The sequence below is a fragment of the Leptidea sinapis genome, chromosome 15 (assembly GCF_905404315.1).
Source record: "Leptidea sinapis chromosome 15, ilLepSina1.1, whole genome shotgun sequence".
NCBI lineage: Eukaryota > Metazoa > Arthropoda > Insecta > Lepidoptera > Pieridae > Leptidea > Leptidea sinapis.
In genome coordinates this window covers 8,566,893-8,589,719 of record NC_066279.1, presented here as the reverse complement: position 1 = coordinate 8,589,719, position 22,827 = coordinate 8,566,893, and the positions used below count along the sequence as shown (strand labels likewise).

General features: G+C 35.6%; 1 protein-coding gene across 1 annotated transcript in view; it reads right to left on the bottom strand.

Annotated features, from left to right (window-relative positions):
• The window catches only part of LOC126968461 (uncharacterized), an 86,538-nt gene that overhangs the window by 8,116 nt on the left and 55,595 nt on the right, over window positions 1–22,827 (bottom strand). The window lies entirely within an intron of this gene.

Below are 22,827 nucleotides of genomic sequence, written 5' to 3'. Positions count from 1 at the left end.
GTTATATTTCTTTTGTAAATAATTTTTTTTATTTATTATTTTATTTATTAAAAAAAATTGTTGACTGCTCTAGAAAATGACAATAGTAACTTCAAAGCTGCTAGAAAGCTAAGTATAGGAATTTGGTTACAGCGTCCTTTAGCGTTGAGTGATCGAACTTGCTTGGTGCTCGAAAAGGATTGTTAGGTGGAATAAGGGTGAATATGGTAATAATATAAACTACGCCAGCCCATGTTCGATCCGAGTTGACCTTTATTTGCAGCGCTAGTCAATATGTTGATATAACTTTAGTAGGAGGCGAATGCCAGACCAGTTCATTCTTGTAAACCAAATTAGCAATTACTTTCAAATTTCTGGCACTTGGAGACTCCTATGCTAACCTGCTATATCTTTTTCGAGTATCAAAACAGTCGATTTCATTGTTAACTGTCGATTTCTACGTATTCGCCGTGCGAGCCAAAACTACAACCATACAAACTGCGCGCGAACGAACGATAGAAGCTTCATTGATGCTGTCTCAAAAACTGACAGCGAGCGGTTCGCCCCGCGGCACATTCGACCGTTGCCGCGCGCGCCTATGTTCACTGGTTTGCCGCGCGTAATTTGTACGCACCTTAATTATATCTTTATTGATATTGATATTTAAAATAATGCACACATTCATGAGTTCATGAGTAATACGAATTCATTTCTGCAACAATACTACAGAATTTGGTGATTCCGTGGCACAACACACAAGTCAGAGTGCGCGAGTGATGAAAGCTCCCTAGTCTGCTGAAAGTAGATTGTAATATCGCAAAATCTAAAACATATATCTGAGAGAGGGCTAATTGCAGTCTCATTCGGGGCGATACAGAATAAATAAAGAACAATGGTTTAAATCGCACACATCTCACTATAACAATAGATTCAAACGGAAAACTTCATATCAAATATTGCATAACCATTTTAATTGAATATTTCGATGTTCTAAATGATCTACTTTTACCAAGACACTTAATTGCTAGCTGAGTTGTAATTGCTTCCTGTATTAGACGGAATATTTTATGTTTGACAAGCTTTCGCACCCTAATTTGTCGAGTCAGTTAGCCGAATGACGCCAATTATAGGTCTGATTTCCTTAACGCTCTCTTAATTTAAAAAGTAATTGAAGCAGCATAAACTTATTACTTTATTGCTCATCTGCATCGAAACTTGGACAGTCGTGCATGCGTGGCATTAATATAGAGGGCAAGGATTGAGTAGTAGCCTACGATTTGCGGATGACATAGTACTGTTGGCTGACAAACCTCTGTTTAGAAATAAACCTCGACAAAACTAAGATCATGACCAACATCCTAAATAGTACCGCAAACATCAGCGTAAATAGGACTTTCATTGAAAAAGTGGAAAAGTATGTGTATCTGGGTCATGAGGTCGTGCAATGCAAAAGGACAATCAGGCTAACGAAATTGACTGGCGTGGGCAGCTTACTCCAATCTCAAATTCGCGTTAAACATGAAATTCAGTGCCGACCAAAAAGCTCGTATTCACGACCTTTTTGGATGTATGTATGTGAGTGCATCTTGCCCGTGCTTACGTAAGGGGCTGAGACTTGGGTTTTTACTAAGGAGATCGAGATTGAGAGAAAACTGGTAGGAGTTACACTGAGAGACCGTAAAAGAAACGAATGTTTCAGAGAAAGCAAAGTGAGCGATGTAACCAAACGTGTTGCGAAATTGAAATGGGAGTGGGCCGGCCATGTCACCCGCAAGCATGGCAGTGATAGAATGGAGACCGTGGGGTGAGAAACGCCCGAGAGGGAGGACACAGATGCGGTGGTACGACGATGTCAAAAGACTAGCGGGAACAAAGTGGTTGAAAACTGCCTAAGACCGGAAAATATGGCATAAGCTGAAGGAGGCCTACACCTTAGAAGTTGAGAACGGCTAAAGAAGAAGAAGACTAAAGTAACGTTAGTGATCTTGCTATTTAAGTCTAGAACGCACATTGAAATACTAGAGTCATCAACAGAGGAGGACTTGTTATAGACTAACCTCCTTATTCATAATGGTCCGCTAACTTAAAACAGCCGTTAAGAAGTGTTTTTTCTCATTCTAACTTAGGTCAATAGAAGAAGACAGAGTGAGAATTAGCAATGCTTTAAGTTAGCAGACTATTATGAATAAGGGGGCTTGGCTTTAATAATATCACCATTAACTTATGAACTGCTAAAGACAATCACAATCAGACATCTGCCGACTATTATAGTAATAAGATTTAATGGAAAGCCATTTTAATTAAACTTGTTAATTTATTTAGAAACAATGTCTGAGGCCTTATTTATAATTATAATTAATGTTTCCTTTACTGAAACAGGGTTTTAAAAAGCTCTTTCGAATCATATAAGTGGTAAATATAATAAAGCAGTATCATTAATAGTCCACTGAATACACTTAACGTATAAAGTATACAATTGTACATAAAACTATTACCTATATATTTTATGGAGTCTTCTAGTATTTTTCAACAACAGAATATCGTGAAACGTTTAAAATACATATCTTGCAAAATTCAAAACATCAATCTCTAATATATAAAATTCTCGTGTCATGGTGTTAAACTTTGAACTCCTCCGAAACAGCTTGACCGATTCTCATGAAATTTTGAGTGCATATTGGGTAGGTCTGAGAATCGGACAACATCTATTTTTCAATTTTCTAGACATTTTTTTAAATTTGTTTGATTATGAGTCAGCATTAAAAAATACATACAACTTCAAATTTTCACCCATCTACGATCAACAGTTACTTTTGTATCGCGATTTTAATATCGGCAATACAACGTTTGCTGGGTCAGCTAGTTACTTTATAAACGTTAGCACACAGATATGGGGAGTTTGCTGCTAGGCTATTTCATGAAATATATATTCAGTTATAGCACTACTTATTTTAATGTATCTACCTTAAAAAAATATTAAGTATGTATCTATCTCTTCTTTTTGTGGCTTCTGTGAAAGTTATACCACAATTTAGCCAATGTCACTTTAAAGTAGACCACCAAGCTTACATTACTAAGCCATTTCTTGCGAGTTCTTTGAAGTGGAACATTATTGTGTTGTTCAGATTGTATTTTGTACAACACAATATAATAATATGTCATTCGTTTCAGAAATTGCAGTGAGAGATATAACTTTATATTGCAGAGTCTAGATGCAATGGACCGGCAAACACTTGAGAAATACTAATAATTGAAGTTGAAAGTCTCAGTCACTAACATAATTATATCACTGATAGCAAACGCATCATTATATTATTTTTATCAATTCAAATTCAATTCAGCCCGTTAATCTCTATCACTTACCAATAACAATACCATTAATGATTAATTTCCAACTAATTACAACATGGAACAATCCTACAGGTATGAAGGATATCGGTAGACCAAACAAAAGGTAGGTCGATGACGTAGCGGAAATATGTGGTAAAAACAGGCTGGAAGAAGGACAAAGTAGAACCAATTAGAGAAGACCTTCACACAAAATGGTGAAAAGAAAAAAGAAACAAAAAGATCGAATTATGTATTAAATAAAAACCACAATTAAACTAAATTCAACAAAAATATGTCAAACTAAAAACGCTTTATATTATTATGGTTATTATTATATACACGTTTATTAGGCGCTTTAACTATGAAGGAAAATATCGAGGAGAAGGCTACATACAGCTGTGAAGGAATGCAAAGGTTGTGTGTGAAGTTGGTCAATGTTGATGCCTCAGTGCCAAATAGGCACCGCTGTACTACCCATAATCTAGCCGGCATCCTGTGCAAAGGAGCCTCCCACTGGTAAATGCGCTAAATCGCCTCTTATGACACCCTTGCGCCTGGCTCTTTCCTATTCTTTTTATGCCCCGGATTAAAAAAAAATACAGGACAAATTAATGGCTAACTTTAGTATGTTAATTAAATTTTTGTATTTAGTACGAGAGTTAAATTAAAAAAAAAACGACATCTCTAGTCAAAGTCTAGTAAAGCAGAATATCAACTATAATGTAGATAATGTAGATGGCACAGCATCTCGAGACTTGAACAGATATACCAAGATTTAATGCGTCGGGTGGTTGGACAAGTGGGTAAAGCGTTGTTGCGAATTCCGAGAGGAGCGGGTTCGAATCCTTCAGTGTTTATTTTGGTATGCAAATTAAATTTGTATTAAAATCTTTAAAATCATGAGCGTGTGGCGTAATACGTACTCAATTTACATATTGTCAGAGTAAACTTTGTTTATGAGTATTCTCTGACAACATTTCCTTAATAATAATTAAAAACAAGTAGTTGTGTAATTAGACAATAATTCACTTGACCATTACTGCTATAATAATGAAAGTATGTTATAAATAGGGCTGCCATTGAAAAAGTTTTAATATAATGAATTTGTCTTAATTTAATTGTATAAAGATTTTCTCCTGCAATGATTTCATTTTCTAATACAAAATTGAAACAGGCCCAGGCATATATATACATATACAGGTAGGTGAACATATATTGTGTTGGTAGTAAAAAAAAAAATATATATTTTGATACTATATGCACTAAAAAGTATAATAAAAATAATTGCGTATTTTTATACAATCTAATTAATTCATCTAATTCTAGTTACGATTATTGTTATTTTTGGAACTAGAATTATATTAATTAATTAGATTGCATAAAAATACGCAATTATTTTTATACCTTTTAGTGTTTTACTATTGTTTAAAACTCTAATAATAAATGTATATTTATCATCCACATACCATAGCAAATTTAAGACTTTTATTGTTTTCTCATGGATGCCATTGTCAGATCTGAATCAAATTACAATTGGACCACCAGGACACGGGGAGCACCAGCTTTCAAATAAAAGAATTATCAAAATTGATTCACCCAGTTGAAAGTGTTGAGGTAACAAACTAAAAAATAAATACCGACGAATTGAGAACCTCGTCCTTTTTTGAAGTCGGTTAAAAAGACATATTATGAAAATTATATTTAGTTATTTATTTATGACAGCAAAAAATCAATAATTGAAAATTGAATAATAAGTATTGTATAGCATTTACAAATTCTATAAACTGTTATTGTTTATTTCTTATGACCTGCGATATATCCTGTGGTATTACCTAACTCAAGCTTAATTTATACAGAGAACATTTTCATTAGCATCTCCTTTCTTGAAATGAATTAATAATTTATATCGCGGTAATAAACATAATGAAAAAATTGGTATTGTCAACTAAGTATTCAACACACTCTGCACAGCCTTAAAATAAATTGAGGAATTTTCTAGAAACTGTGACATTCATAATGTTAACACGAGGAACAAACATAAACTTGTTATGCCTACTACTCGGTTGGGTCGAGTTAGTAAGTCTTTTGTTGGGCGATGTATATGCTTCTACAATATGATCCCAGAAAATGTATAAAACAAATGTGTTACTAAATGTAAAAGAATTGTTAAAAAACGTTGTATGGGAAAGGTTATTATAGCATAAACGATTTTCTTAATGACACCACGGACTGGGAATAAAGCGAACACCCTCAGGCTCTTTAATTATTAATGTTAATTGTACGATATCACATTGTAATCCATATTTTATATTTAAAAAAAAAGCCCGCTGAGTTTCTTGCGCCCATTCTTCTCAGGTCTGAGGCAGTCTCTTTTGTATGGGTTGTAGTTTTTGACGTTCAATAAGTGATTTTAAATCCTATTTTGAATAAAAATATTTGAATTTGAATTTGAATATGAATTGATTTATCGCCATGTGACAGCCCTAGCTAGTGATAACGGTAGATGTGACTCCGTTATGTCAGGTTTGTCGGCGAGTCTTGATGTCGGTCAGTGGGCTACGAGAGCTTGTACACTTCACTGTGGTCTTCACTTTAATTGTCCATCATAACAATACATTTTCCAAGTAGTTGTAGATTTTTTTTAGTATCGTTGTCAGTTTGATAATAGTACCTATACAGTATATATAGTATTTACTATGCTTTACTATCGTCACTGAGAAGAAGCCACAAGAAACTCGTACGTAATATATGAATATGAAATTGGAAAATAAGTGGTCAATTGAGAGAGTTAAATGTAATTTCCTCTTCTCGAAAAGAAAGTTACAGCACCTATGCATTACATGCATTTTTACTTAGCGTGGATTAAATCCACGACCCCTCGTTAGATATTAATATTAATAATTGGCTAACTTGTGTTGCTTATGATGAAGTGGAAAATCTTCTGATCAGACTGACATGACAAACACGCATTGTATAGATGGACCCAATTAAAGGTCCAATTCAAACCCACATGCACACACTTACTCACTCACACACATTGTAAATTGTAAAAGTTGGTTTTTAATCATTTCTTTTTATTTCTACATTGCTTACTAAATAAAATGTATCTGCTAAGGAAGTTGCGAGATATTCCCAATACAAGTGTCCTAAGACAACTTACTGCAAAGTCTCAACCACTAAAAAATGTATATGTAATCTTTGAAATAAACGAAATTTATTATTTATTATTATTATACCAACTCGCAACATTCTCGTCGACAATTTATTAAAACGATTAAAAAATTAGATTTATGCCGCGACTTCCTACTTTTACAATAAATATAAGAGAACCAGTTGTTCTGTGAAACATGATTAAAAGCATCACGATCACATAACACTTAAATCCGTTGCAGATTGTGTAACTTATCCAACTGTAGATCGATAACCTTATGCCTTTCGTTGCGCTTCTATCGTTTGTTGTTTATTTTTATCATCTTAAGGTCTTACGATGAAATAATAATAATAGTATTAGTAAATTGCATAATATGGTTAACAATATTGAATAATAAGACATAAACTAAACTTCTAAAACAGTATCAACAAAGTAAACCGATCACGGAGCGGTTATTGGAACTCTTTAATGAAATCGTGTATGCCGGCCATATTTGGGATAAAATTTGTTGTTAAGAGAGGCAAAACCCAATTTCATAACATAAAGTGTAAAATAAAAATAAACCGATTACAAAAGTATAAATATATAATACTAGCTGACCTGGCAAACGTTGTTTTGCATTATAAATTATATATGTGAACCTTCCTTAACTAAAATAAAGTTTATTTTTACTTCCTGAGAAAGTAAGAAATATATAAAGATTCTAATTAGTTATTAATTTTAAGCTATTTTTTCAATTAGTTTCTGAACGACAGGAACACATGGAAGGAAAAACAAAATTTTTGTTTTTATTTATTTTTGTTCCGTGAATATTCATATCTATTTACCTTTTAAACCTTCTCTGGACTTCCACAAATAATTCAAGACCAATATTAGCAAAATCGGTCCAGCCGTTATCGAGTTTTAGCGAGACTAACGAACAGCAATTAATTTTTATATATATATAGATATATAAAATTACAAGAACATGATTTGACATACATGACATTATATATTTTCTATATTTTCATAATTATGTGTTTTCTACAAACTTTTAAGTTAGTTATATATTAATTATATTAAATATTTTAAAGAAATTATCATTTTACCTGTTGACTGTCAATAATATTATATTCTCGATAATCTATATATATATATATGAAAATGGTCTTTGTTTAAGGCTCAATTACGCCTACCACTGATCGTATTGACATGGAACTACCACCATTCGATGCAAAATTTATCCTAGATGGCTTATTTTTCGAATTCCATTATTCCTTCCTTATACAATTGGCCCAGCGAAGCGGGTGGGAACAGCTAGTATTATGTATATGTACAGAGGCACGTAAGCAAGTTTTTTAGAAACTGTAATATTCATAATATTTACAACAGGAACAACAATAAACTTTCATGTTTAAATGTTATGCCTACTACTCGTTTAAATCCAGTAAATAAGTGGGCCATGTGTTGCTTTTACAAATATGTTGCAAAATTTAAATGTTTATGTGATAAACTACTGGGGGTTACTACTAAAACACAAATTATGTTCTAAATGATGGATAAAATAGATGGGAAATGGAGCGATCAGGCTACCTTATTAAAAATTAATTGAATTGATATTTTATTTAAAAAAAAAAAAGAAACCCGCTGAGTCGCTTGCACCCGTTCTTCTTAGGTCTCAAGCATAAATTTTCGAAAGGTTGGTAGTTTTTGTCTATAAATAATTTATTTAAATTCTATATTGGATAAAAACATTGGATTATTGGTTTTTTTTAAATTATCCCAAGCTTCAACATGTTACTAATAATATTTTTTAACAGTATCACAGTTAAAGATTTACATAGTGCTAATGAGTATTGTATTTTAATGCTCATTGGGTCTGACTAAACACATATTATATCTATTATATATATGAGGGTAGTTATATATAATATGTCGTATCAGATGATGTTTTAAAATTGCTTAGACACTAAGTGGACTAAAAATTATAGGTTCGCTGTTAATAAATTCCTTTATGCCGCAAAATAATAATCGCACGCGGAACATTTTAAATAACTAGTCTACCATGACCTCAAATCTATTTTGCGCAAAAACCTTTCACTTTAGGTCTCAAAGTCCTTTTTAACCCTAAGCAATTGTAACTACTTTTTTAATTCTAACATTTACACAAATAAAATTTGAAAAACAAGATTTTATGAACGATGCGGGATTCGAACCCACGACCTTCGGCGTTCCGTGCCGGTGCTCTAACCAACTGAGCTAACCGTTCGAGTACCCTAAAATAGATCCTGTAGATGAAGCCACAACCTGAGAGTTGAACAAAGCAAACAGAATTTTATAACGAGGCGGTACTCGAACGGTTAGCTCAGATGGTTAGAGCACCGGCACGGAACGCCGGAGGTCGTGGGTTCGAATCCCGCATCGTTCATAAAATTTTGTTTTTTAAATTTTATTTGTGTATTAATCCTAGAAGTGAGGGTTATCATTTAAAAACATAACATATTGTTAAGATTCTAACATTTCCTTACCAACTCCGTAATAGTGTTGAGCAAAAACTAAAAATCCAATTTCTTTTGATTTGTTCTCCAATGATGGTTTGCAATAATGATGACTCTTACAGATGGAATATAGAGCACCTGCATTTAAAATGTCACGAATGATTTAGTTACCAATAAACAACGTCACAAACTTATATTAAAGAAGAATAAATATGGTCACAGGCGTAAATGTCTGCTCTTAATATGTTTAAAGAATTTCATTGGCTCTAGGTCTAAATAATGGTTAACGAGACTTCAAACTTAATTTTCGAAAGTCTTTCACTTGAATTATGTTAACCTTTTATTTATGATAACTGTTACTTATTTATCTTTCACATTCAGCAGTGAAATGGAGGCCATGATGGTAAAAAAACTTGCTGTAGTTAACATAATGGAATTCGTCCCAAATTTATTATTTAGTCAAATAATCAAATACCTTCTGAAAGGATGTTTGGCTTTCATGTATACTAGGCGTGTCACTCTGCGCTTTAAGTACGAAAATATATCTACGAGTGCTTTGATGAATTAATGTAACTGATGAACCTTCGAGGTAGATAAGCGATGGGTTGTCAATCACGTGCCGCATATTTTCCAGTTATCGGTACATATCTTCCCTTCCTTATTTGTTTGGTCAGAGTAAAAGTCACCTGAGACACGGAGAAGCATAAAAAGTTTTAAATAAACAAAACAAACGTAGTCATTATACCAAGGTACATTATAATAAGGAGTAAGAAATTATTTCTTTTATCATCGTGCTGCTGCTAGCTGTGAGCTACATTTGGCTTCGACGCATTGGTTCTGGATACATCATCGTCATCATATCAGCTGGAAGACCCTCACTTCTGAACAATGGCCTCCCCCAAAGATCTCCACGACGATCGGTCCTGCGCTGTCCTCATCCAATGTATTCCGGCTATCTTGACCAGATCATCGCATCGGTCCATCTTGTACTCCTACCAACACTGCAACTTCTGATACATGGTCGCCATTCGAGGACTTTGCTGCCCCATCTGTCGAACTACATGTCCCTGCCACTTCTGTTTCACAAATTCAAATTCAAATTCAAATTCAAATTCAAATATTTTTATTCAAAATAGGATGTGAAATCACTTATTGAAAGTCAAAAAAAAACTACCACCCATTCCAAAGTGAATGCCTCAGGCCTGAGAAGAATGGGCGCAACAAACTCAGCGGGCTTTTTTTTGTCATCAAAAATATGTTTTACAATTAAAGTAACATTTACAAAGTAACATTGTACCATTAAACTTATTATTTAATAGCCTGAGGGCGGTCGCTCCATTCCCAATCTGTGGTATCATTAAGAAAGTCATTTATGTTATAGTAACCTTTACCACACAAACGTTTTTTAACAATTCTTTTGAATAACGTAACACCTTTGTTTTGAACATTTTCTGGGATCTTGTTGTAAAAGCATATACATCACCCCACAAAAGACTTACTAACTCGACTAAGCCGAGTAGTAGGCATCATCAGTTTATGTCTGTTCCTGGTGTTAACATTATGGTTATGACAGTTTCTGGCAAATTCACTTATGTGCCTATGAACATACATTACCAAGCAACAGTCAATATGTTAATTTCTTTGAATTTTGCTCTCAATGATTCTCTAGGACCTAGGTTATAAATAGCGCGAATAGCCCTCTTCTGCAGCACAAATATTGTATTAATATCAGCAGTGTTGCCCCATAGCAATATACCATAGGACATAATACTATGGAAATAACTAAAGTATACTAGTCGCGCCGTATCTATGTCAGTTAATTGTCTAATTTTTTTAACCGCGAATGCTGCAGAACTAAGTCTGTTCGCCAATCCTTCAATATGGGGGCCCCATTGTAATTTGGAATCTAGAGTTATGCCAAGAAATATAGCAGATTCCACCGGTTCTATCACCTCTCCGTTTAACAAAACATTTGCATTTACATTTTTGACATTTAGTACGGTAAATTTAATGAATTTAGTTTTCTTGCTATTTAACAATAGGTTATTAGCGCTAAACCAGTACACGATGTCAGATAAAATATCGTTCACTTCGTCATACATAGCTTGGTTTCTTTTCACTTTGAAAATCAGTGAAGTGTCGTCCGCAAACAATACTACCTTATGTTTTTTCTCTATAAGATTAGGAAGATCATTTATATAGATAAGGAAGAGGAACGGTCCAAGAATAGACCCTTATGGTACCCCCATACTGAGAGGAGTCCCAGGAGATCTCCTACCATTCACGTCGACCCTCTGAATTCTATTGTTTAGATATGAAGTCAGAAGATCGAGCGAAGTTCCTTTTATGCCATAGTGGTATAGCTTCCTGACCAGCGTTGAATGTTGAACACAATCAAAAGCCTTAGATAAATCACAGAAGATGCCAAGTGCATTCTGCGATTCCTCCCAGGCATCAAAAATATTCTTGATTAGCTCAACACCTGCATCCGTTGTTGAACGTCCCCTAGTAAAGCCAAATTGTTTCAAATGAAGTAACTTATGAGAGTTAAAGTAAGTAAGCATTTGGCTTAAAATTATTTTTTCAAAAATTTTACTAAGGGTTGGCAAAACCGACACAGGACGATAGTTGTACGGGTCGGGGAAGAGCATCCCGACTTAAATATTGGTGTAATTTTACTATGTTTCAGAAGGTCAGGAAACACGCCACGATTAATACAATTATTAAATACTATTGCAAGATATGGTGCTATGACATCAATTATTGAACTTATTATTTTAACAGAAATGCTCCATATATCAGCAGTTTTTTTCATGTCTAGAGATTTAAAAGTTTTAATTATTTCTCCAGTGCTAACAAAACTAAAATTGAAACTTTGTTGACATCCTTTAACATTTTCCAGAAGAAGTGACTCAGCAACACTGGTGGAGGAGACAAGAGTGTTTGTGATAGACACTGGAATCTCAGAAAAAAAATTCTCAAAAGCAGTAGCAACTTCCTGCTGAGATTGAATTATTGTATTGTTTATTGATAGATTATATTCAATGTTGCGGTCTTTCAATCTTCCAGATTCCCAGTTAATAACATTCCAAGTCATTTTTATTTTATTTGGTGCATTTTTAATTATTTGTCTGATATGCATAGACTTTGCAATAGAACAAACACTTTTAAATAATTTAGAGTATTTTTTAACATACTCGAGAAAAGATGTATCATGATTATACAATGACCTCTCACTATACAGTTCATATAGCCTTTGTCTGCTCCTATGAATGCCAGCTGTTGCCCAATCATTAAATGACAGGAGACCACCTGATTTGACTGTCTTAGAAGTAAATATAGAAGCAAACTCTGTTTTAATTATTTTAAATAACATATCATACATTTCATTTGGATTAATATTATATTTGAATAAATCCAAATTTGAGAGTGTAACTGACACATTGCCTGTATATTTCTCGATTCGCCTATATTCACAGGAACAAACGTAAAATTTTTAATTTTAGTACATTTATTGACCTCAATATTAAAAGAGGCTAACTGACCAAAGTGGTCTGAACTCAGGTTGTTAATTATTGCCTGAGAAATGGGTTTATAATTGGTAAATATGTTATCAATACAGCTTTTGGAGGTGCCAGTTACTCTAGTAGGCTCTAAGAAAATATTGGTTAAATCATATGATTTGAATAAAGATCTGAATCTAATACTGGTTGAGGATTTTTCTAATAAATTAATATTAAAATCACCACATATCATGATATACTTCTTAGACTCAGATAATTTTAATAAAACCTCCTCCAATACACTTTTAAATAATTTGGGCTATGTAGGAGACTTTGGTTCTCCTACGGATCTCCTCATTTCTGATACGATGTCGCAGGGAAACTCCGAGTATAGCCCTCTGTGAGCGACCATAACCTTTCCTTATCTCATCAGGCCCATAACTAGCAACCACGCCAATCATCACTGATTCTAGATGGGACACAACAAATTTAATCTGTGAGAAGATGGCGCTTGCTCTTTTATTCCCGTCTCAGCCCTGAGTAGGTACTCACTAAGTATATCGTGGTGTGCGTTAAGTGATTTATAAGTGCGGCATCAATTCACCGCAGCTATAACTGAGTAAGATATAAAATTAATCTTAGTAGCCGGCATTTAAAGTAGCTATTTCTTTAAATGGTTTAACCAAGTGAAACTTCTGTTACTCTTTATTATGTGTCTATGCTGAAGTTCTTTCAATCCTTACGAAAAGGGAACCTTAAGCTGAGTTTCAGCTAACTATATTATAGTCGATTCCACAAAAATACCTTAATACTGGTCAGTTGCATGTGAGTCACGAATGCAATTCGTCAACTAAAAGATATTTTTGTCACAAACTCATATCAAATTAGATCGCCTGTGCCACGTAACAGTTTCAAGAACAATGCCTCGCCTACGAAGACAATTACAAACGCTAATAACAGTGGCCTATGTGCGGACGTGATACGAATGATCCGAGCGGAATGAGGCACGTTTGACTCCCGCTTGATTCATAGCCAGATGTTTTTCAACAATTACGTACATCAGTGCCGCCTACACTCACTGACAATTGTTATTTTAAATGGGCCTAAGAGATTTTGGTATTGCGATATCTCTTATTGGATAACTTTACAATATCATACAATAACGTGATATAACACTGCCTTGTTCAAAAGTTGACTATATACTAATAAATTCTTATTTTTTTTATGGAAAAGGAGGACAAACAAGCGTACGTGTCATCTGGTGTTAAGTGATCACCGCTGCCAACATACATTTGCAACACCAGAGGAATCACAGGAGATTTGCCGGCCTTTAAGGAAGTTGTACGCTTTTTTTGAAGGTACCCATGTCGTATCGTCTCGGAAACACCGCATAAGGAAGCTCAATCCACAGCTTTGTTGTACGTGGAAGAAAGTTCCTTGAAAAACGCACTGTGGAGGGACGCCACACATCCAGATGGTAGGGATCATAACCTAATTTGTGTCATGTCGTGCAAAGGTGCGAAGAATTCTAAACGAAAGGCCACGCACGAGTGTCTTCAATAAATAGGCTTAATTTGGCTTTTGATTGATTCCGTCCTTATCTGGCCTGAGACAATATGAAACCGCGAATTTAAATGATAGCGGTCATTAACTGTTGGGTTTGTTTCATTTACGGAAATAACTGTAATACTTCTTCTTTTGCAGCTAAAACATGAATTTGAATGAGAATCGTTATAATATTGAACTTTATTCGGTTATTATTGTGACAAAAAGTTTTTTATTTGTCCTATAAAATATAATTTGAAAATTTTAAATTCAAGAAGTCTTCTTTAGCAAACAAAAATCTTTGTAAAAATTTATTACTCGTCCTATTTTACGTTTGATGAAAAAATAATATTATTGTAATAAAGAAGGTATTAAATATCATCAATGAAACTATTATTATACCGCATAATTTAGTTCAATAACGTGTAATTATTAGAGAAATATTTTTGTTACAGAAAGAAATTATTATTGATTATTTGAAAACTTGTATATAAATTTAAATTATATATTGACATTTATTTAACTCTCATCCATTTATTGTGGTTCAGTAGAGATATGAGTTACAAGAGGCTTGGTAGCTAAAACAAATGGTCTAGTTGACCAGCTAACTTCAGGGTGTCTAATTTTCGTGACGGTGTGCGAGCGCATCGTATAAATTCACTCTGATAATTTTTCCCGCCAAAATAAGTATAGATAACTTTAATAAGCAATAAATATATATATATATATATATATATATATATTTATTAACTTACACGAATGAAACAAAATTTATTAATTCGAAGTAATTCTTTCCGAGAAGGAAAGAAAGGATGCTAGTATCCTTCTTAGAACATATTGAAAGAGGAAGTTAATTGTTAGAGTGTGGGCGATGGCGGTTGTATAATATTAATTGTACGTTGCAGCATATACTGTGTTTAGCTTAAGAGCTGTTGTCACTTATTATTAACAATACAAACATCGCTTTAATGACTATAAATGTTGAAAAATGTTAAATCTAATTGGATAAATGTAAATGTTGTATTGTTGTTAATGCTGTATTTTATCAACACAATAATATCAAATACTGGAGAGAAGGTCAGAAACCAATTTGATTTCGATTTTCGGAATTCAAATGTACGTTTTTTGGTTGCTCTTACGTTGAAGGAAACAAAACATACTTGTGAAAAATTTCAAAGGCTGTGTGTGAATTTAGCATTTAGCAGCAAAAACAGGCTTGGAACATAAGATTTAATGCCAATTATGTAATTAATATTTTACACTTTAACATTCATAAATTTAAGGGACTCTTTATATAACTCACTTGGCTGGTTTATATCTGAAATACTTTTAAAACCGATATTACAAACTCTATTTAAAAAAAACATCTTGGTTTCAACTCGTATTGGAGCTCATAATATATTTCGTTACCGCTGTATGTTATTAGATCAAACAATGTTAGATTTGCTCGAACTCTAATCATGATCTCTTGGAGCGCCAATTTCTAATAATCTGTATTATATATAGCGAAACTCTTTATACATTAATATATATACAATTAACAAACAAATGCTCTTATTTTATTAAAGCTGACATTCACAATGAATAGTGCATTCTCTTTAATTGATTAAGCAATAAAGTGTTAAAGAATTAAGAATACATTTTAAAAATGTGGCAAAACAGCTTATAACAATAATTGGTTACAATCTTAGATCATTTTTATACGTTTAGATACACTATGACAGCTGCGAAGACGTCAAAAAAATGAGTTTAGAGGTTAACCTCTATTTTGAGCAATGCACGCACACTAACAGGAAGTGTCATATAAATCGCGAGTGTAAGACGTAGCTTGTCACGCACACATTGCACGTGTATTAAACTTGGCCTGTTTTTATCTATGTTTGTATTTATGCTGAGATGGTTTGGACATGTCGAGAGAATGAATGAAGAACGATTGACGAAGAAAGTGTAAAAGGCCAGTGTGAATGAAAGTGTTGGAAGGGGTAGACATTGAAATTTTTTATTACACACTAATCACTATTAACTGTAGGTGCGTACTTAATTGTATAATTATATTTAGCCTCTCTTTAATTAACTTTAGGACCTGCGTTTTAGTAAAAGAGGATTTATCAATAATTATTATGTGTAAATAATTTTTTTGAGACTTTTTTGTCATGTTCAGTCTATGATTTTTTACTGTTTAACTTGAATTGATTGGATGAATTTGGAGAGGTTGAGGTTAATTTAACCGTATGTAATACATTCAAAATATATTGTAATCGTATGGGATTGGCTTAAGGCCGCTATCTCAAGAAATCGCCAAAATAGCGCATAATTGAAACAAAGGTTTTATTTTTACAAAAAATAATTATGTGTCTGCAGAAAATGGAAAGAAAATTTATTTTTTCTTTATTGCGAAAAAAGATCATCAAATTACCCTAACTTTTTCAGTTGGAGCCATGTTAATCATTCAATCAAGATAAAAATTGCATGACAAATTATTAACTGTTTACGAATGCTATTTTTTTAAATAGCATTCTATGTTAAAAATATTATTTTTAACATAGTTTTGTTATTTTGTCGAGGACCGGTAGCCATCCCCGCCTCCCCCTCCACCCGAATATGACAGCGGATCTAAAACAGATTTTACCCCAGGAGGGTACCGGCTCTACCAGAGTCGGAGAATCCCTCCCCGAGCACTCTAGCTCGGGCTGCCCTTCGTATTCTGGGGAGGGCACAGAACCGCGCATGACCAAGGACAAACGAGGCAGTAACACCACGTCACCCCGCTCCATGTGGACTTTTGCAATATCAGGGGAATTCACTCCAATTTAAACGCCGTCCACCACCACCTTGAGACGGCGCAGCAGGCCTTGTGTTTCCTTACGGAGACGCAGATATCTCGACCTAGCGATTCGTCATATTTAATGTACCCCGGGTACAAAATTGACCACAATTTTTTGCCTCATGCCGGGGTATGTGTGTATGTTAGGGAGGATATCTGCTGTCGCCGTCTCGGCAATTTTGAGGGTAGGGACCTGTCCACTCTCTGGCTCCGCGTAGATTTCGAGGACCGCGTCCGCTTTATGCGTGTGTCTACAGGTCCCATAGTGGTAACGCAGAAATCGATCATCTCATGGGCTGCGTTCAAGTGGCAATTGACGACATGCTTGCACAGATCCCCTCCGCTGAAATCGTAGTCTTGGGTGATTTCAACGGGCACAATGCCGAATGGCTTGGATCATGCAATACAGACTACGCAGGGCGATCTGTGCATAATTTTGCATTGGCGTATGGTCTGTCCTAATTGGTTGAGTCGCCTACGCGGCTCCCGGATGTGGATAGCCACATGCCGTTCTTATTAGATCTTCTATTGACTACACATCCCGATAGTTACCAGGTCTCTATCGACGCCCCTCTCGGAACGTCCGACCATTGCCTGGTCAGGAGTGTAGTGCCCATCCGACGCCAACGTCGCAGACCACCAGCGACCCGCCGCGTTTGGCACTACAAGTCAGCAGATTGGGATAGAATGCGTCCCTTTTTTGCATCCTACCCTTGGGGCAAGGTTTGTTTCCCTTCGGATGATCCTAGTGCCTGCGCCGTTGCAGTAGCCGATGTGATACTACAGGGCATGGGTATTTTTATACCAAGCTCTGTAGTACCGATCGGTGCCAGATCAAAGCCCTGGTTCGATGCGTCAGTTAAAGCAGCATTTGACTGCCAAAAACAGGCGTATCGAACTTGGGTTGCGGTGCTGGGCACAAAGGATCCGAATTGCATAGTTCTTAAGAGGAAATACAACCGTGCCTCCAGATTTTTTAAGCGGCAAATCACCCGTGCAAAGTCAAAAGACGTCGTCAAAATCGGTGAGCAGCTTTTCAGTTACCCGACCGGAACTCGCAAGTTCTGGTCGTTGTTGAAAGCTGCTCTTGGTAACTTCAGCCAGCCGTCCTTCATGCCGCCGTTGCATATGAGGAATGACACCCATGGCCTATACGGCAAAAGAGAAAGCCGATCTCTTGTGCGCTCATTTCACCTCCAACTCGACTCTTGACGACAACGGAAAAACAGCGCCGACCATCCCGCGGTGTCAGAGCTCTATGCCTGAAGTACAGTTCAGACAGAAAACTGTTAGGCGAGCTCTGTTTTCGTTGGACGTCAGGAAGTCGAGAGGGCCGGATGGCAGTTCTCCAATCGTGCTTAGAACGTGTGCCCCTGAGTTGACGCCGGTGCTAACGTGTTTATTCCGGCTCTCTTATTCTAAAGGCGTAGTCCCTGACTCATGGAAGTCAGCCCTTGTCCATCGGATCCAAAAAAAAGGAGACAGTTCGGATCCGGCAAACTACAGGCCTATTGCTATTATTGCCCTGCTCTCCAAAATCATGGAGAGAGATAAGAAGCCGTCAGCTCTTGGTATACCTAGAGGGTCACCAGTTGATCAACGACCGACAATACGGGTTTCGCCATGGTCGGTCGGCAGGTGATCTTCTGGTATACCTAACACAAAGATGGGCTGCGGCTATTGAAAGCAAGGGGGAAGGCCTGGCAGTTAGCCTGGATATAGCGAAGGCCTTTGATCGTGTATGGCACAAGGCGCTCTTCTCAAAACTTCCATCATTTGGGCTTCCCGAGACCTTGTGCAAGTGGACCTCCAGCTTCCTCACTGGGCGCAGCATACAGGTCTTTGTCGACGGATATTGCTCGAACCCGAAGCCCGTGAATGCTGGAGTGCCCCAAGGCTATGTGCTATCTCCCACGCTGTTTCTTCTGCATATCAATGATATGTTGGACACCTCCAACATTCATTGCTATGCAGACGACAGCACTGGTGATGCCGTATACATGGGCCATGCAGGGAGAAACTTGTGTCTTCTATCGAGTCCTCTCTTGAGAAGGTAGCGGAATGGGGTAAATTGAACCTTGTCCAATTTAACCCCCAGAAGACTCAAGTTTGCGCGTTTACCACTAAAAAAACCCCATTTTTCGTATCACCGCTCTTCGAAAACACTTCCCTTAAAGCCTCGCCTAGTTTTGGAATACTGGGTCTCAAAATTTCGAGCGATTGCCAATTTCGTGGTCATCTGGAGGGCAAAGCCAAATTGGCTTCAAAGAAACTGGGCGTCATTAATATAGTACGGCAATACTTCAAGCCGGCCCACATACTAGCGCTCTACAAAGCGCAGGTCCGGCCACACATGGAGTATTGCTGTGATCTCTGGTCTGGCGCACCCCAGAATCAGCTCGATCCATTTGACTGCGTGCAACGCAGAGCAGCTCGAATTGTCGGGGACCCAGTACTCTGTGAACGGCTGGATCGCTTGGCGTTGCGTAGAGACGTCGCTTCATTGTGTGTCTCCTACCGCATTTATCACGGGGAGTGTTCCGAAGAGCTGTTTAACCTGATTCCTGCCGCCGAATTCCACCGTCGCACTACACGCCACAAGTTAGGATATCATCCCCACCATCTGGATGTGTGGCAGTCCTCCACAGTGCGGTTTACAAGGAGCTTTCTTCCACGTACTACAAAGCTGTTGAATGAGCTTCCTTGTGCAGTGTTTCCGGGACGATACCACATGGGTACCTTCAAAAAAAGCGCGTACACCTTCCTTAAAGGCCGGCAACACTCTTGTGATTCCTTTGGTGTTGTAAGAGAATGTGGACGGCGGTGATCACTTTACACCGTACGCTCGTTTGTCCTCCTGTTTCATAAAAAAAATATAATTTGTGTATAGTGTGTCGATATTATTATTATTTTAACCCACGCCCCAGCGCTTTAACCAATTAGCAATCCATTAGAATGATTCATTATAAATAAATTTTGGTTTATTTGTTCAAGACGTCTTCCACAACTCGAGAGTTTCAATTAATTAGAGTTCGAGGCTGAATCTATCACCGCCAATAATGACCCACGCTGGTCCAAGCTAAATTAATTTCACTTAAGCTTGAATATCTCTCTTTTCTCTTTCAGATGAAATACAGACCTTATGGTTAGCCCTCTTAATTGGGTAATTCCTCAGTACAATAACAACCTGTTCGTTTTTAATTAAATAACCATGTGTATGGACGCCGGAAGTTATACTTATTTAACGTAACAAAGGAAAAATCATTAAAAAAGATATTTCTCGTGCTATTTATTAATATCTAAAGAACAATATTGTAATTAAAATATATTACATTATATACAACCAATGAAAATATTATAATACCGGATAATTTATTAAAATAACGTTTATTTTAAATATCATTGAATTATTTTTATACAATTAGAAATGTTTTTTTTTCTATTTGAAAACTTATACTACATATATAAAGTTAATAAAACATATATAGAGTTAAAAGAAAGCCTTAAGGTAGCTGAAGTATGATGCTAATGGTCAAGTTGACCAACTAACGTCGGGGTGTCGCATTTGCGTGACGGTGCATAACGCGTGCATCGTAAAAGTTGACTCTGATAATTTTTCCCTAAAGAAGTCAAACAGAACAGCGCTAAAAGAAGTATAACTTCAAAAAATGTAGGTAATAATAATTCTACTAGGGCTTAACGGCATAAGACTTATTTTAGGTACCTGAAAAGCGAACATATTACACACTAGTATATCGATCGCAACAAAAAAAATGCATAGTTGGCGAAGAACGCATCTTAAATAGAAGTACTCAATAGTGAGTTGTCATCATTATACTTTTAATAATTGAACGCTGTCAAAAACATATGCCTGTAGTTATTACCATCAGAATAATTAGAAGTTATATAACCGTCGTACTACACAACGTCCATACTCCGTACGGTACAATCGTCCAACATATTCTATTGTTTCGTATTTGTTTAGAGAACATTCGTGGCTGACATTAATCGTCCTTATTTCATCACAAAGGTTCTCATGCGCATCGTAGTGTTATATAACATTGAAGATGAACATTTATCAGCCGGCATCTAAGGCTGTTTGACCCCTCATGATATAATGCTAACAACATATTGTTTATTTTACCGTAATAGCTATCTTTTATGGAACAAATGTTGCGTAAGCTTATTATCATAGGGACAATAAAAGAAATTACAATGTTGCGGTCACTGGGGAAAAATATGCGTTTGTTTTCTACTTGCAATTTATGTAAATGATTGGATAGGAAGGAATGTTAAATCATTTTGTAACCCAATGGGACAAAAACGTACTATTCGAAAGGTTTTGAGAATAGGCGATTGTAAGTGCCTGCCTTAGTTTTTCAATGTTAGTTAAAATACTTTCGATGATTAAATGCGCGTGGGAGCAAATACATTAAAAACATGCCATTACCAAAGGACTATGGGTAAAATATATGGGCTACGTTCCCACCTACCAACACACCAAACTAGATCTAATACCAATATGTTCCTAAAGTGCCCCCTATTTGATTAACATCCTTTGTTTTAGGTAAATGATGTGTATAAGAAATATATGTACAAAATTTTAATTATTAAAGTAAATTTTTATTTAACTTTTTAATAATTTAATAATTTGGTTAGTTGTACTGTAATAAAAAATATGATTTGTAATAAAATAAAATAAACAAAGTTTATTTCAACTGGTAGTTATTTTGTAACTAGTTATTTTCTTTGCATGTGTTGACCGCCGCTATTCACTAAAGAATAGATAAATAAGAAGGTATTTTGAAATAACTCGACAATAATACGTCAACGAGATATTTGTTTAAATTTGTTTAAAGGTAACCCGATAATAAGTATCCCGTGTATTTGGGTAACGTCACGTACTGTAATAAATTATCATCTTGCCGAGATCCACCCGTGTTCTTATATTTATAATTCCTTACAATATTATCTGGCGTGACTTATGTATAACTTGTTATTGCTTCATTTGCAAAGCTTAAAGCACGAACCGTTTAATAAACTCTGCATGAAATGAGAACTAAACAATATGCACCATGTACGATGAATCCGAGCCAGCAGTTATATTTCGTTATGGCAAATACCCCTAATTTCATACATACTCGTGTGTACATCGTCACGCCGCACACGGCCTCTTCTGATAATCTTAAGACTGTATGAGGCAATTAAAACGTTATTGTCATACAGTGATGATATTTGTGGCTGGTTAGGCATCACTATTCCCATGACCTTTCGTTTCTTGGCCGCGTGCTAAATATTCATTTTATTTCGTTATATCATCCGTTATCGTACTACCGAATGATTGATACTTTTGATATTAAAATTGAGATGCGTAAGGATTACTCCATAAATTATAATAAATCAAATATTATTTATTCATTTAGGTCACAAAATGACAATTTTGAATGTCAAAGTTCTAACAGTGTGACTGTGAGTGTGACCATGAGTTCTATTACAATTAAAAAACATTTTGTTTGAAGTGATGTAATATTAATATCTTTATAATATATAAAAAAATCATTACATAATAAAATTTGAAAACAAAATATGAACGCAACCCTCGCGTTCCGTGCGAGCGCTCTTTCCCACTGAGCCAACCGTTCGAGTGACGTATCGTTAATAAATCTTGTATGTCTTGTTTTCTTTCAGATTGTGGCTTCTTCTACAGGATCTACTTTACAGTTGATAACCTGCTTAACCCCAATATTTGCATATTAGGAAATTGACTTGAGATATCGCTCTTGTAAATCTAAACAATTTGTTTGTTTTTAAAGTGATAAACCTATAATTACACAAATAAAACAGAAATTATATGGACTAAATTTGTTATTTAACTTTCACCTGATGATATGAGATCATAGGCATTCCGATTTCATAAACAAATTCCTGATGAATCATTGAATGCACAGTTGTATAATATTGTGGGTAGTACACAATCACATGGCCAGTGTGTAATACATTGTCTCTACAAACCAAGGG